Raw genomic sequence first — 15,776 nt, 5'->3', positions numbered from 1 at the left:
TTTCCCAATTCTAAACATTTCTGCACCTTAATAATCATTTCCATTTAAGCTTTTAAACCCTTAAGAATTTTTAGCTTTTCCATCCACGACTAAGTCTGTACATGAGATAAGAAATGCAAATGCTTAAAAAGAATAAGTTTTTCTAGGCACCTAAATTATGCCAGTAAAACATATGCACGAATGAGCAAACAACTAATTTCACTGATGTGACCCTAAAAACCCCTCAATGCCAACTGACAAAGGGATCACTGTTCTGTAACAGTAACTCTTGACAGGCCTGACAAACTCACTACACCTAACACATTGCTTTCATTGCACTTACCGAAAAAGGGTCAAGTGGGGTTTCTAATAAGCGCTTATGTCATACTGATACTCATAATCATTGTGAGATGCACTTACAGATTATACTTAAGGAGTTGTGTGTGTATGTACTGAAAATATGTTTTAGAGACTGTGTCCCAGGCTGCTAGGCAAACAGGTTTTTGCCAGACAAAGAGATGTATCTCCCTTAGTAGATTACGCATTGTAAGCCAACACAGTGAGAGCCCCATTTTGCATACAATATGGAGCCAGCACACCAGGGAATGAACCATAGGGGATCATCCTGACTCTGCGAGCAACACAATGAATTCTGGAGTATATAAGGAGCGGGGGAGGGGGAAAGACATTTTGTTATCCTTCACTGAAGAAGCAAAAAGTACAGCACTTTCTGCATGCATGAAATGGAGGATCCCAGCCAGGTTGTCTGAAGAAGCTGGGGAATTGCTTTAGGTGAGATAAACTACTTTAGACAACGGTTTTAGCCTGATATAGTTAAGTTTAGGCTCTAAGAAACATGTTATACTTTTGTTTTATATGTAATCATTTGTGTTTCCTTCATTGTCTTTATTCACTCCTCTTAAGTCTTAGCCTTTGAAAATAAACTTATGATTGTTTTCACTGTAAACACACTTCAGTGCTGTGATGTTATATTGGAGCTGATATTCATTCAGTTGAATCAAACAAGCTGGTGTGTGCACTGTTTCTCTGGGGACATCTTAGGTGGTAATTTCTGTGAGTGTCCTGTGACAGGGGCTGGACTTTACAAGAGAACACTTCAAAGAGGATTGGAGTGCACCTCCTATTAACCTTGCAAGGCAAAGCAAGAGCTGAAAGAGCCCTCAGGACATTGTTTGGGTTGCTAACAAACTGGTGGTGTCAGGGAGTGGACATCCAGTTAAGCACAAGCAAATCTTCCTCTCATTGAGGCAGGAGGATAACAAGATAACTCTCACTCCTGGGCACCCCAAGAAAGCATCGCAACTGAGAAGTGCATATTTGTGTGCAAATAAAAGGGAACTACCTGCTTTTCAGTAACATTAATTCTTTGTATAGCTACAAGAATACTTTGTGGGCTGAGCTGGAGTTCTTTCCTTTGAAAATTTAGCCCAATAACATCAATTGAAATTGAGCTCAAGACTGTAAGCAGAATATGACCCAAGGATGGCAAAAAGCCATTAAGTTGTGTACAGTGATATAGTAATGCACTATATTAACATATTAAAGAACTAATATTTATTAATACTGTTTTCCAGCATTAATAATTGTACTAGTTCTATGTACTTTTCAAGATGATTCTTTGATGTTTCCACCTATTTCTTAGTTCAGTATATTAAAGATCATTTATTTCCTTCACTATTGTTCCATGGGGTTTTTGTTTTGTTTGCCTATGATTTTGCAGGAATTGTGAGGCATGGGGTGGGGACATTATGTTTTTCATAGATTTAATCCCAGAAGGGACCACTGTGAGCATGTAACTTACTATAAAATACAGGCCCTCGGACTTCCCTGAATTAATTCCTATTTGAATGAGAGCATGTCTTTTAGAAAAACATCCACTCTTGATTTTAAAATTGCCAGTGATAGAGAATCCACCACATCCCTCAGTAAGATGCTCCAATGGTTAATTACCCTCACTGTTAAATAACTGTACCTTATTTCAAATCTGAATTTGTCTCGCTTCCTTTCCCCAAAGGCCTCAAAATGTGATCACAGATTTATTTTGACAGACCAGCTGGAACATGCAGTTAGTCTAATTCCAGGAGAAGATTGCTTAGGAACATCTAAGAATGGGTTAAATATTAGCCTCTGTCATCTAACCCATTGGCCTCTACTGAAGTAGAGCTCCTGACATCATTTTGGAGGTGCAACATTTGACATAATGGCAGCACACTGAGTAATTTTACCTCAAAATATACTGAAGCCCCACAACACTCATTCCTTCTGCCACAGCTCAATTTTAAAAAGTAAGTCATCACCTGTAGTCAGAATTAAACAGGGAAACAGCTACCACCCGTTTGGCTCACTGTGTGTTGGTGAGGACGGAAGGTAAATCACATGAGATCTTACAAAACTTATGTACCATTTCAGTTTAATGAATGTGTCAACAGTTAAGTGTTCCAACTGAGAGCTTCTTTGGCATGGGATTACCATCTATCTCCATGCTTCCTAAATCAGACAAAAGGTGCTGAGTTGTTCAACATGAACAGCTGGTCCAAAGGTTTAGTCAGGCTGGACTCTTCCCAGAGCAGGGGTTTGCACAGCCTGTGGAGCCAGTCAGGTCTCATATGAGGGCATTGCTGATGTCAGCAGCAGTCAAAAATGTTGTTTTATCATTAGTTGCTCCGATTATCAAGTGACAGCCAAGAAAAAGTTGCTGACAGAGAAGAGCCAGTAAAGACTGTCAGAGTATCCATAGGGCTCTGAAGGAGAGGGGAACATGACAATGAAATCAGACATACAGACAGAAGCAACTGGAATTATGATTAATAACCCTGAATGGTGCAGATCTGACAGCAAGCTCTGCAGGGCTGAGAGACAACTAGTAATATTAATAAAAACTAATGGGGTAAAAAATCCACAAGCACCAAAACAGAAGTGTCAGAAAGGTGCAGAAGCAGATGAGAACCAGAGAGGAATATGTAAAGCAGATGAATCCTGCAATGAGAGATCAAAGTGAAATGGAAGAATGGACGGCTGAGAACGTGACAGAATGTCCCCCCACACACAAACACACCCCAAGAATTCAGGCTGATATCTGGAATAGGTAACAGTTTTTAAGATTTGAGAAAGGATGTGTGATTAGAGAGCAATGGAAGAGGAAGAGCTCTAAAGATGCTACAATAAATAATTGCAGTTTGCCAGGCTTGACATCTGCTCAGCTAGTGCGATGTCAGAGACCTAGGCTGGTCTCCATCGTTCCTTGGGTCAACAGGAAGTTAGAAATGATAAGGCACCAACTTCCTGTTTCCAGACAAGCAATAAGGAGGGACTGGCATTTCCTGTTCTTTTTGCAGCCAGTTGCAGTGTGGGATGATGGTATTGCACAAGATAGAGGTAAAATTCATAAGGTGTATGTTGCAGCTAGTGCAGTATATCTGGAGGAACTTGATAAGAGAACATGGAACAGGAATGGCAGATCAGAACAAAATGAGGCTTACTGCAGTGAAAGATCTGCAAGAACCATAGTTAGACTGGCCCAGAACTGACCCCAGCAACAGGATCAGGTGGATCTTTGGGCTCACTGCAAAAAAATAAAGAGATTAAAAACTCTCGTGTCTGCAATGAGATTTGGTCAATCAGTAGAGAATACAATAGTATTTATTTGCCTGTTAACATAATAATCCTGTCATGTAAGCATGATATCAATGAAATTGGGCCACTGAAGTCAAGGAGAGTTTTCCATTAATTTTTTCAATGGATTTTGGCTCAGGCCTACAATTAAGAATTATTTTCATGCACAGTTCATAGCTTAGTCAAAGTTCTAAATTATATTAACTTTAAAACCTGTGAAAAATAAATTAAAAAAAATACTTGTAGAATGAAATACAATATGCAGAAGATTAAATATAACAACACATTTCAAAGGTTGATTTATGGGCATGGATATGCCACTGACAGCTTCAAACTTTGGACAAATTTATGCATGCACATATATACCATACACCAAGGTTAATATCAAACTTTTAGCAAGGGAGCATATTGTAGCAGTTCACCTTTATGAAGGAAGGTTCATTATGTAAACTCCCCAAACACATTAAGCATTCCTTGAAAGCATTACAGAGTATGTATGATTTATGATGAAGAGAGTTCCATTAATTTCAGGTGCCCTAAGGCTAGAAAGCAGATATGGGGGAACAGCCTTTTCTCAACAGGGGAACTAATTGCTAGGATCATCTGCCCTCAGATATGAAAGGAAGTGTCTGTTGGAGTCTCTTCAATTTAGAAAAGACGGAAAAATTATATATTAAAAAGTTTGGCAATGTTTTCACATTTGTGCATGTTTCAAATAACGTTATATTATAGCTTTGCTGTTGCTGTGCATGCCCGGTGTTTACTATCTGATTTCCTCAGATCTTATTTACGTAACTAAGTAACTGAGAGCATCACAAACATTCATGAATTTATTCCTCCCAGCACCTTTGTTAGTGAGTATTATCCCCTTCAACACCCAGGGAATGGAGGCACAAAGAAAAGAAGCAATTTGCTCAAGGTCACATAGTAAACCCTCAGGAGTAACAAATGCAACCTGGATTTCTTGAGTCTGAGTCCAATGCCTTCCCCACACCACCACCCTTCAACTCATGAACCATGTCTCAGACAGAGATGGCAAAGTTACAAACAGAATCTTTGGGGCCAGATTCTGAGTTGCAGTCTGGAAGCACAAATAAGCAGGAAGCAGATGGATTTTCCCAACCACAAGATTCCCTGAGCATGGGGGAGTCCCCAGCTGAAAGGGAATCCATATAGCACACCGGGCATTTTCCATTGCTTCCAGTGCACACATGAGCTTTCCCATTGACTTTGAAGTCAGGGTGAGCCTGTGAGCTGGTACTTTACAAAACCTGCCCTGAAACACAGTTCACACATGATACAGAATCCTGTGGTTTGGTTTTATGAGCAAATAAATTAACAATGAGACAATAAAGTTCATCATACCTTGTCCCTAGACGCGGCTACTCCCAGGGTTGCTCCCTCCAGATCACTCAAGTCCACACCCGAGATCCTCCCTCTCTGCATAGTTATTCACTCTTTTGTAGAGTGAGTATAAAGAGGACGCAAAATGTGCTATTCTTATTTGGTGTCATTTTACACTCAATAGGCCAGATTCTTGGCTGTTTAATTGTCATAGCTCTATTGACTTCTACTGAGCTATGACAATTTAAACAAGTTGAGGATCTGGACCAATTTCCACAAGTGTATATGACTTCATTAGGTGGAAGGTACTGGAAAACCAAGCCCACTGAAACTGTAGTACATGAGACTGGACATTTCTAAGGGCTAGCTACATCCTGGCTTTTGCTCCAGATGATTGGTGCTGAAGAAATTTTGGCAAATATGCAAAAAATTTCCCCCTGCATGCGGTGACTGGAGAAGAAGCTGAACGGTAGGCATGGCCAGGAGAAAGGGGGCATGGTGGAACGTCTATCCTAGCCAGTGTAAAGCTCTCTGAAGTTGCTCTACTTTGCCAGTAACCGGGCCAGGGGCCTGAGGGTAGCTTGGAAGTGTAGCTCAGACATAGCCCAAGGTCTGGGCCTGGAAGTTTTCCTTGTGGAGAAAAAATGAGACAAAAACAAACTCCGATGTTTACAGCTGCAGTCAGGATAGCTCAGTGGTTTGAGCATTGGCCTACTAAACCCAGGGTTGTGAGTTCAATCCTTGAGGGGGACCATTTAGGGATCTGGGGCAAAAATTGGGGATTGGTCCTGCTTTGAGCAGGGGGTTGGACTAGATGACCTCCTGAGGTCCCTTCCAACCCTGATATTCTATGATGCAATTTTTTCTATTTGCCCTCACTGACCTTTTTCCTCCTTCCTTTTATCTGCGAGCCTAGAGAAACTCTCAAAATGTTCACATTCCCTGGTTCCAAGAGTTCATTTTGGTTAGTCATCACTGAGAGTAAGCAGTACTATTCTAACAGCAACAGTACTAGACACCTGTTACATTCCTGTTCACCAAAACATTGATATGCTTATGCAAATGGAGTCAAAACACCACAATTATTGCTGGATGGAAATTGTCAGACCAAATATTGTCAGAAAATGCCAGTGTATCCAAATCAAAACATTCCACGAGAGCATGCAGATTCTGAGGAAATTCCAACAGAAAACAGGCAGGTTTCCTGCCAGTTCACTCACTAAACTTCTCAGCAGCCTGGTGAACTGCTGGGGAGCCCCAATTCTCAGGCTCCCAGCTCCTTGTCAGCTTGGGTTCCCAGGCTCCTCAACAGCCCTTCCCACCATCAGACTTAGGGCTTCCTTCCCCCGCAGGAGCAGCACGGGCAGACGGAAACCTGGGACAGGTAGCAGTGGCACCAGTGTGTTGCAAACTGGAATATTTCCTTGTGTGCAAAATTCCAAGGTCTGAGGTTCTGTTCCAATTCAAAACGAAACAAAATCTCAAATCCTTGTAATTTCGCTCAGGACGGATATTGAATTTTTCAGCCAGCTCCAAGTAAACCCATACGGTTTTGTTATCATTCTCCGTCCTTTGTTGTTGTATCTTAATTATGTCCTAATCACTCTAAAAACACAGGAGAGAAGAAAATCATCTCCCCCACAGAATCAGAAATTCACTTGATAATTCTGGTTAATTTTAATAGGAATGATTGGGAGTGGAAGGGTGTGAATTTACTCCACAACCATCAGAAGTAATTTTGGTCAAGACATCAGGAGTAGGTGACCAATAAGAAATATTTGGAAGCTGTTCCAAATATACTGCCACAGTCCTGCAGTCGGAGATTTGTCTGAATAAGGACTGTAGGATTTGGTTATTTTGTGCTCTAAGTTACAGCTTTTGATTCCAATGCAATATCTTCTTCGAGGAGCTTTTCATGTACATCACTAGAAGGCTGTAGCACTGAAAGCGCAAAGGCTGTTTACTGCAAGGCTCTCTATTGTTTCAGAACAAGAAAAAGAGATACCCACAAATAAAGCAGCCTCTCTCACCTGTGCTTTAGAGAACCGTATTAGTTAGATGACAGTTCCCTCTCCCATTAGAGCTCTGTGCTTTGTCTGACATTGATGGAGTCTTTCTGATACCAGAAGAGAAACTTAATTAAATGCTCTCTCTCTCTCTCCCTCACACACACACACACACAAACACATTTTGGTATTTTACTTACAAATAACAGTCCACGCCCCAATAAATCTAAAAGGGAGAGATCTAATTTAAAATAAATCTATGACACACATGTACCTCACCAATATAGGTCAGTGGGTGGTTGAGCTGGAATCAGCTTGAATTAATGTATAAGACAGTCAGTCTAATACATAAGAGAATTCTCCAGCTCTGGGGTTATTGAATGACTTATACTAAAACTAGGTCAAATCCTACCTGCAAATAAGCCCAAACAATGGAGCAAAGAAGGGATTCAACGCTAACGTAAAAAGAAAAGGAGTACTTGTGGCACCTTAGAGACTAACAAATTTATTTGAGCAAAAGCTTTTGTGAGCTACAGCTCACTTCATCGGATGCATTCAGTGGAAAATACAGCGGGGAGATTTATATACACAGAGAACATGAAACAATGGGCGTTACCAAACACACTGTAACCAGAGTGATCACTTAATGTGAGCTATGACCAGCAGGAGAGCAGGGGGAAAAAAACCTTTTGTAGTGATAATCACGGTGGGCCATTTCCAGCAGTTGACAAGAATGTCTGAGGAACAGTGAGCGGTTGCGGGGCGGGGATGATTTGGGGATAAACATGGGGGAATAGTTTTACTTTGTGTAATGACCCATCCACTCCCAGTCTCTATTCAAGCCTAAGTTAATTGTATCCAGTTTGCAAATGAATTCCAATTCAGCCGTTTCTCGTTGGAGTCTGTTTTTGAAGTTTTTTTGTTGAAGTATTGCCACTTTCATGTCTGTAATCGAGTGACCAGAGAGATTGAAGTGTTCTCCAACTGGTTTTTGAATGTTATCATTCTTGATGTCTGATTTGTGTCCATTTATTCTTTTACGTAGAGACGGTCCAGTTTGACCAGTATACATGGCAGAGGGGCATTGCTGGCACATGATGGCATATATCACATGGGTAGATGTGCAGGTGAACGAGCCTCTGATAGTGTGGCTGATGTGATTAGGTCCTATGATGGTGTCCCCTGAATAGATATGTGGGCACAGTTGGCAACGGGCTTTGTTGCAAGGATAGGTTCCTGGGTTAGTGGTTCTGTTATGTGGTGTGTGGTTGCTGGTGAGTATTTGCTTCAGGTTGCGGGGCTGTCTGTAAGCAAGGACTGGCCTGTCTCCCAAGATCTGTGAGAGTGATGGGTCATCCTTCAAGATAGGTTGTAGATCCTTAATGATGCATTGGAGAGGTTTTAGTTGGGGGCTGAAGGTGATGGAGAAGTCACCTACTACAGGACAGGCCCAACAAAGAAAATAACAGAACGCCACTAGCTGTCACCTTCAGCCCCTTAGGTACAATTTCACAGGTACCTAAGGAAACAATGCTTTTCAAATGAGAGTTTTAATTGTGGCAGTTCTACCCTGTTTTCCTGTCACTTAGATTACTACACTTGCTTTCACTCACACAAAGCATGATTTCCTGAGGAAGTGATTGGTTCATGCCGTTATTCTGGTGTATTTGTTTTCTTCAACTGATAGGAAATGAAGCAATAGGACTAGGGGCACAAAAGAAATACATTTTTCCCTACCCAGCTGATAAACACATTAGATAGGACCATGATAAGAGCATAGTGAGTTATAGATTTCATGATGATAGTTAAAAGAATTCTCTCTCTTTAGATCATAACTAAATGAAATCATTTATCAGTAGGAGTTTTTCTTTTTAATGTATTTTTCCCCCCTTTTTCTTCTGCTTTTGTGTGAATTTAGTGCTTGTGAACTGTATTGAGAGCCCAAGAGATCAAAGTCCTCTTTTTACCCAGAGAACACATGTAGCATGAGCTATAACCCTCTAGGAGTTTGTCTTTAAAAGAAAATTATATATAGTTAGGGCCCTACGAAATTCAGGGTCCATTTTGATCAATTTCAAATCATAGGATTTTAAAAATCATAAATTTCATGATTTCAGCTATTTAAATCTGAAATTTCAGGGTGTTGTAACTGTAGGGATCCTGACCCAAAAAGTAGTTGGGTGGGGGGGTGTTGCAAGATTATTATATGGGAGTTGCGGTGCTGCTACCCTTACTTCTGTGCTACTGCAGGCGGCGGCGCTGCCTTCAGAGCTGGGCAGCTGGAGAGCGGCGGCTGCTGGCCGGGAGCCCAGCTCTGAAGGTAGAACCACCGACAGCAGCAGCGCAGAAGTAAAGATGGCCTGGTGTGGTATGGCCACCCTTACTTCTGTGCTGCTGCCTGCAGAGCTGGGCCCTCATTAAGTGGGCGCCACTCCCCGGCCTCCCAGCTCTGAAAGTGGCAGCACAGAAGTAAGGGTGGCATGGTATTGGCATTGCCTCCCTTACTTCTCCGCTGCTCCTGGCTGGGCGCTACCTTCAGAGCTGGGTGCCTAGCCAAGAGCTGCCGCCCTCTGGCCACCCAGCTCTGAAAGTGGCAGCACAGAAGTGAGGGTGGCAATACTGTGACCCCCCCAAAAATAACCGTGCGACCGCCCCTGCAACTCCCTATTGGGTCAGGACCCCCAGTTTGAGAAACACTGGTCTCCCCATGAAATCTGTATAGTGTAGGGTAAAAGCACACAAAAGACCAGATTTCACAGGAGGAGACCAGATTTCACAGTCCGTGACGAGTTTTTCATGGCCATGAATTTGGTAGAGCCCCGTATATAGTTAACTAACATGAATCCTTAAGCTTGTACTCTAACATGGTCTAATTTTCTAGTGCAGACAAGCCCGGGCAGTGAGTTAGTACTTCACTCTCCACGCCTTTTCAGTCCCTAACACCTCTACTAATATTGCCAGCTAATACCAACTGCGGTGGTGGTTCTTGTGATGTACAAACTAGCTTTCTGCAAATTGGACTGAGATCAGCAAACTTGTTTCCCGCTGGACAGCAATTGCCTGGTAACAACTTTTGGCACTTGATATTATTAATACTCTGCTCACTTTCTAATTTAGGGTTCAATCCAACTCCTGCTGAAATCAATAAGAATCTTTCCCTGGATTTCAATGAGAGATGGCGCAAGCCCTTGCTGAATAAGTATTTACTATCTCCAATTTCTGAGTGATCCATTATCCAAATTTCTAAAACCATCTCTCCCCCAATAAAACCCCTTTTAAAAGCTCTCGTGGTATATACCACATATACAAATTTATGTCACGTTTTACAACCAAAAGGTGCCTACCCTGGCTATTGACATTCTATAAGGTCCCAATTCAGCCAGATCCTTAAGCACATGCCTACCTTTAAGCATGCAAGTAATCCTAGTGAAATTTGTGGGACAACTCACAAAGTTGCTCAAAGTTAGGCACCTGTGTAAGCACCCTGCTGAGCTGGGGCCCAGAAGCATGATCAATTAGTACAACAGTAATACCCAGTAATCACAGAAGAGATAGATTAATAGATACTAAGGTCAGAAGGGATGATTATGATCATCTAGTCCAACCTCCTGCACAACACAGGCCACAGAATCTCACCCACCCACTCCTGCGAAAAACCTCTCACCTATGTCTGAGCTATTGAAGTCCTCAAATCGTGGTTTAAAGACTTCAAGGAGCAGAGAATCCTCCAGCAAGTGACCCGTGCCCCATGCTACAGAGGAAGGTGAAAACCGCCAGGGCCTCTTCCAATATTCCACTCTCTCCCACAGACCTGTGCCCCTCTGAAAACACGTACCCCAAGGCAACTGCACCTTCCCGAAAAAAGCTGGAGCTAATAGGGTGGACTTTGCATCATGCCCGACACTTTAGCCATTTCAGAGCAAAGAGAGGGGAATGAATGCCAAAGCTGAGAGGCCCTCCCAGAAAATTCCAACACAGTTTGATCCAAAGTCGACTGAAAGACTTCCATTGACTTCAGTGGGCTTTGGATCTGGCCCAAACAGATGGGGGGGGGACCTCTAGCTCCAAGCATCTCCACTGATCTGCAACTGAAGTGGTGTCACATGTGGAGAAAGGCATCTCTCAAGTATGCAATATAGCACTCTCCTGTTTGTGGCCATGACTAAAGGCTAAAGACTGTTGGAAACAAGCCTGCCATGTGCATAGTATCACCATTCCACTGTCAGGAAAGAGAAAGATAAATTAGATACCTGAAGGCTAAGCTCAGAGCTGCAAGCTCTGACAATCATGCTTGAAGAAAGCCAGGCATTCTGAAGTTCAAATTCTAAGGAGCACTAAGATAAACAATCCCTGTAGGCATCACTGTAAACGTACTGTTGCACGGCTTCCTCGATACTGTATTCGATTCCAACATTCATTCATTTGCTTTAGCCCACAGATGCTTTAGCTGCAAGGCATTTATCAGAACTGCCAATGTTCTCCAAGTCGTATCTCATTCTTTCAAAATCTCCTGGTCTGATATATTTAATTTGGCTGTATTTACCCAACTTCACTGGATTTATACTGTTTGTGAGAGGGACATGGCATGAGTGAAAATATTGAGAAAAGGCTGTATTATGCCTGATTGCTGCAGGAATCCTAAAACAAACTAATTCCCTTACCTCTTGTTTTGGGGCCTAATCCTGCAGTGATGACAGATTGGCAATTTACCAGCACAGGACTGGGTTCTTGGCTAGCCTGAATAGTATAGCAAAGGAAGTAATGGATTTAGAAAACGTAGCAAAAACAGATCCTTTACCCCCAAAGATCCAATGTGCCCCAATTTACCAATTTTACTTTAAACTACCACTCCTGGAAACCACACAGCACTTGTGAGCACTCAGCTAAACAAACTTACTTTTGATTTATTTTAAAAAAGGGTAAAGATTTAACTAGAAATGAGAGAAAGTGGTGGAAACAAATGGTTACAATATAAAACAAAATCATAACACACACACCTGGGTCTATACTTATTAATAGCTGCCTTTCCTAACTAACAAAGTAGGTTCCTCCCTCCCCCCCAAAAACGCTTCATCTGTTGAAGAGTTGGCTGGTTTCACAAGAACAAGGATCCAAACATTCATGAAAACACCGCTACTCTACAAGGGTTTGTGAATGGATCCAGAAGATATCTCCCTCCTCTGTGTGATAGAGTCTTTTTTTCCCTAGTCATATTCAGAGTGATCCTCTGTTTTGTAATGTTCCTTTTTTACTTGCAAGTGGTGTTGATTGTTAGCAGTTGCCTCTGGTAATTTTTCATTGAAAGTCTAAGGGCTGGTCTACACTAGGAACTTACATTGGTATAGCTACATCTCTGGGGGGGTGGGGAGGATGTGTGAAAAATCCACACTCCTAGGAGAGACATAGCTATACCAACCTAACCCCTGGGGTAGACAGCACCTAGGTCAGTGGAAGAATTCTTCTGTCAACATAGCTACTGCCTCTTCGGGAGGCTGAGCACCTACACCAGTGAAAGAACCCCTCCTGCCAGCATAGATAGTGTCTACACTGAAGCACTACAGCTGCACCTCTGTAGCATTTTAAGTATACACTGAGCATTGTGCAAGGCTAAACAATTGAGCCTTGATTTGCATCACTAGCTAAACAGGGTGGGATGACAAATCCTTCCTGCCTGAATGTGCCATCACCAAGACACATTATTATCCCTCAGTGATTAATTTTTATTCCCAGTCCATAAAGCATACTTTCATATACAAAAAGAAAAGGAGGACTTGTGGCACCTTAGAGACTAACCAATTTATTTGAGCATAAGCTCTAAGGTGCCACAAGTCCTCCTTTTCTTTTTGCGAATACAGACTAACACGGCTGCTACTCTGAAACCTGTCATATACAAATACATTATTCCTCAAATAGTATCCATACATTCATCGCACAATGATTAGGAATCTCAGCAAGTTATGAGCTTTCTGTAGATACGTTATATGTTACTCTCTATGGAGAAATATCCTGTAAGATGTGTTTGGTGTGATGAGTTTGTCAGGTCTGAGACGAGAGTAGTTTGCAAAGAACAGGAGACCTTTCTCTTAGGAACGTCTGTGTTGGAATCATCCCCATCAGTTTATCTGGTACAACTTTCACCTGATGTAAACTTGCTATTGTTTTCCTTAGATCTGTCGGGTCCCAGAGATATGAGATCCAACTAGAGAGGGCACAAAATTCCAGCATCACAAGTGAGAAAGGGTTAGTTCATGAAGTCAACTGAAGTAGTCTTAAGAAGTAAAGAGTGATCTCTGTCCTCGAACTGGTTCGTGTGCCTTTAACAGTTACAGGTAAAGCCCCGGCTGGCATTTGGTGCCTAAACTTGGATTGTAGCATACGCCTGTCTGGAGCAATAAGGGTGAGGCCTTTTTTTTTTTTACCCATAATCAAAGCATTATACAGAAAATATACAGAAAATTATCCTTGCTTTAAATAGCATTTAAAAGTTGAAGGCCCTTCAAGCAGGCTTTGCAAACACGTGTGGAAGTGTAGGAACTCAGCCAGTATTCGTGATCTGAAGCTGAAAGCTGCTCCTAATAAATCCATACTATTGCGTTAAAGAACTGGGTCAACACATTTTCACTCTTATGCTAATAAGTGACGCAGTCAATGCAGGGGAGTCCTGGGAGTACTAACACAACAAAAGAGGAAGAGACAGAGGGCATCTATACATACAGTGCTGCAGCTGTACCAATAGAGCTGAGCCACTGCAGCACATCTGGTGAAGACGCTCTCTGTTGACAGGAGAGAGCTCTCCTGCCAACACAGTAGCTGTGCACATGAGCACTTATGCCAGTGTTACTTATGTCTCTGAGGGGGGTGGAATATTCATACCCCTGAGCAACATAGGTTTTACTGACGTAGGCTGTAGTGTGAAATAGCCAGAATGTGTCCACACACATGCCCATGGAGAATATACAACAAAGTGTTGTCCTTGTAGCACAATATGATTAGCTGCAGCACAAAGTGTTTACGGCTTAACAGACAATGCTGAGATCGAACAGTTACCACAGCCAAGTCGTAAGATTAAAGTGACTTTTCAGCCTGGCTGGGTAAAATAATCTTAAAGGTGAGCTGTGGAGAACAAAAACCCTCCATTTTGTACCCTTTTTAGGGTACAGGGGCAAAGGGGAATCTTTATACATCATGAAAGAGCAAAAAGGAAAAAAAAAAACCCATACCTTTTAAAATCTTCTTTATTGGTTGCCTAGTAAAAGAAGTAATCAACCATATAATTTACTGGTGATGTCTGCCACTAACTCATAACAGTTATATAGATTGGAGCAGGAGGGGAGAGAAAAGGTTATCTAAAAATGAAAACCCGAGTAGCTTTGACTTGCCAGTGCCTTAGTGTCTGTGGAAATCTTCTTACTACATGGCAAAGCAACTGTCATATCCAACCAGTATTACAATTATAATTAACAATTATAAAGGGTGAAATCCTGCACAAATCCTACCAGTAGTTATTTAGAAACTAAGGTGATGGGTGCCTAACAAACAAACACGTGGCCAGATCCCATTGTAGTCTATATAGGTTCTTATACTGCACTCATCACTGTAGTATCTGAGTGCCTTCCAGTAGTGCAGGGAGCTTAGGTGGTATAAATTCATGTAGCACCTCTGAAGTAAAAGGCTCTATCTACACTGATTTTACACTAGCTAAGCTCCTGGCTTACAGACAGAAGCTCAGCCGGGTAGAATGAAGTTACAGACACCATTCCTCCCCACAGCCACAACATCTGCCTGACCCAGCTGAAATATTTCTGGTACAGAATTAGAGTTCCGTAGTGAATTTAACTGCGTTCTAGTCAAACAGGTTCCCAGGCCATATAGATTATTAGCCAGCTTTATTGTTAATTGATTGACATTTTCAGAGTTTTATTTTTTGCTATGAAATTTTTTGTCAACTTTTTGAACTTCAGAAGAAATAAAAAATCAAGTATGAACTTTCTGTGAAAGATTCAACCTGGTTTTAAACTAGCTACTGAGCTGGCCAAACTAGTTTGAATTTCAAATTGTCAACACAAAAAATATATTGAATTTTGATGGGAAAAAATAGGGTCTTGTGGGGGAAAATGTACCATATTTCAGCTATTTCTATTACTGATCCATGATCTATATATTCCTTCAGTAGCAAGCTTTGGTGGCCAGGGACCATATTTATGTTCTGTGTTTGTACAGCATCTAGCAAAATTAGGTTCTAGTTTGTGACTGGGGATCCTAACTGATACTGTGATACAAATAAAAAATAATAATCTATATTGATCATTATGACAACTATTACTCTGATCTGTGATTTTAAAGGGTGATTTCTTGTCCTGTGGAGGAATAGTTATGAGGGGTGGGGGGAATGAGGATCTATAAATAACATGTCTGTATAGATGTAAACAGCTAATAAAATGCCAATTGATGAGACTCAGGAATAAGTACCATTGTTCTGGGGTTTTGCAGGACCATTAACACTTCTTGTTCGGCACTGCAAATGGTTTGCTCTGATGTCTTTACATCAGCCCTAACCAGGCACCACATTGGAAGCAGAAAGCCAATCAGTACCAGTCATGCTTCTTTCTATCACGTCATCAGGCCGACGAAGGGTAGGATGGCTCCACTGCATTCCCACTGCTAGGTGCATTGTACTTTTCCTTTTCAAAGGAGCAATGGGTGCCCACAGCTGGCATATGATGTTAATCGCAGCCAAAGTGCTAGCCAGCTAGTCATGCTCTGATTGGCTTGGGGGCAGCATACTAGGCAGGGTCCACCCCACCACTCCTTTGA

The 15,776-nt window shown here is 41.8% G+C and overlaps 1 protein-coding gene across 10 annotated transcripts in view; it reads right to left on the bottom strand.

Moving 5' to 3' along the window:
• Positions 1-15,776, bottom strand: part of RNF152 (ring finger protein 152) — a 58,634-nt gene that overhangs the window by 4,157 nt on the left and 38,701 nt on the right. The window contains exon 1 of one of the 10 annotated variants that reach the window (XM_073332257.1): positions 3,480-3,538. The exons of the other annotated variants lie outside the window; for them this stretch is intronic. The gene's annotated coding sequence lies outside the window, so the exon portion shown is untranslated. Of the gene's footprint in view, positions 1-3,479; positions 3,539-15,776 lie in introns of those variants that run through there. 10 annotated transcript variants of the gene reach the window in all.

This window comes from Lepidochelys kempii, chromosome 2 (genome assembly GCF_965140265.1).
Source record: "Lepidochelys kempii isolate rLepKem1 chromosome 2, rLepKem1.hap2, whole genome shotgun sequence".
In the NCBI taxonomy this organism is placed as follows: Eukaryota; Metazoa; Chordata; order Testudines; family Cheloniidae; genus Lepidochelys; species Lepidochelys kempii.
Note: the sequence above shows the minus strand (reverse complement) of the source record. Positions and strands in the feature narration are given on the sequence as shown.